This window comes from Solanum stenotomum, chromosome 1 (assembly GCF_019186545.1).
Source record: "Solanum stenotomum isolate F172 chromosome 1, ASM1918654v1, whole genome shotgun sequence".
Lineage (NCBI taxonomy): Eukaryota > Viridiplantae > Streptophyta > Magnoliopsida > Solanales > Solanaceae > Solanum > Solanum stenotomum.
Window position 1 is genome coordinate 36,989,174 of NC_064282.1, and position 1,937 is coordinate 36,991,110.

General features: G+C 32.1%; 1 pseudogene; it reads right to left on the reverse strand.

The window, feature by feature from the left end:
• Positions 1-985: 985 nt before the first annotated feature.
• Positions 986-1,937, reverse strand: LOC125846664 (putative ubiquitin-like-specific protease 1B; annotated as a pseudogene).

A 1,937-nucleotide genomic window follows, 5' to 3' on the forward strand; every position in this document is an offset into this window, starting at 1 on the left:
CTAAACCCTAACCAACAAACTACAAATTAAGCTTTTTGAAATCAGATAATATTTCAAAAGGAATAACTATCCAACCATCCTACAAACAAATAAGTGATAAAACCACTAAAAATGTCTTGATTTAATATAGTAAGTATTTCTCAAAATCCTAATTAAATTTTATCTAAGAAGATATCAACGATAAACTAGAAATGATGAGGGCAACGACGCCTTGTTATAGAAGAGGATCGCAATAGATTACCACTGATGTTGTAGAAAATATCGAACAACCTTTTTCTGTGAAGGAATAATGGAATGAGAGAAAGGATGGAAAGAAGAGAAAAGAAAACGGAAATTAGTAAAAATAAATTAAATTTGGAATATAAAACAACCTTTTGTAGAGGATAGGAGAGAGGGAAAAATGAAGGGACGATTGTTTTAAACATTTTCAATTTTTCTTTTGAATTTTGACAATTCAAAGTGTGACATATATTGCCACATATACCCTTTCTGTTGGGGCACATGTAGATACTTTTGTGGTGTTTTTTTACAACAGCGGTTATATATGTTGCCACAGACACCACATTTCTTCCTTTCCATCATAATTGACATTTATTCCAACAAACTAAAAATAATATTAATAATCATTAATATTAACATTATCAGCAAAAATGAACAATTGATGACAATATAATGTTGCTACATATCTCCTTTATGTGACATATGTTACCACATATCTTTTTTCTGTGACATATGTTGCCACATGTATCCTTTCTGTTGGGCAACATGCAGATAATTCTGTGGTACTTTTTACAACAGAGGTTATATATGTTGCCACATACACCACATTTCATCCTTTCATCATAATTGACATTTGTTCCAACAAAATTTAAAAAAATGATAATCATTAATATTAATATTATCAGTAAAAATGAACACTTCACCAATTGTTTTATACAACTTATCAACAAAAAGTTAATTCACAATGGTATACATAACCATCAATCTAATCAATGGTGGTAACCACAACATTTTCATCGAACTTTACTTTTTTAGGTCTAGGCCTCTGTGGTTCTTCATTGTTACTAACATAGCCACTCCGAGCCTTTAAAATCTCATAATTCCATAGGAGTAAAGCTTATCTCAAGCGAAGGGATTGAGAAATAATTTCATCAAATGGTATTTGTAGTCCATCACTAAAAAACTCAGTGTATGCAATTACAAAAATTCCACAATCACTGCATGGTCTATCATCAATTAGAAAATATAATAAACCTAATATTAGCATCACATTTCGATAGTGGTAAGACTAAAAATATAATGTGATACTACTTACTGACTATTGCTTGCTTGTTGGGCAATACCAGTAACATGTATGACTTCGAATGGGTGAGATTTTTTCTTGCCCTGATAAGATTCAAGAACAGACCAGTTGGTTCGATTTTTTTGCTCATAAAATCCGCTGGATTCAAGGTACTTTGACAACATTGTAGATAACTTTTGAATCTCGGCGCATAATTTTCTATTAGTCCTAGATGAGGACATCAAATCATACACCTTTAAGCGTCGTTCCTTTAATACAACGACTGCCAAGACCCAATGAAACTCCCCATTACAATTTACAGGGACATAAATCTCATCTGTGAGTTGCCAAGGTAGTCCAGCAGGTATACCAAACCCTTTGATAGTGCCAACGATTTTATTCTCATATTCAGGAACAACATCATTGTCAATGTATGATTTGAAAAAACAATTAGTAGTGGTATATCGATATTTAGAATGACTCTGTTGCTTCGACTTCTTCCACAAATAGTATAAAATGGCATCCACTTACTGCACAGATGCATCAACAAGTGTATTTCTGTATCAATTTATTTATATGTATTCATGTCTTAATCAAAAGATAAAAGTGGACATGGATTTACCTCATCAGTCCAACACTTATTGGATTGAGACAT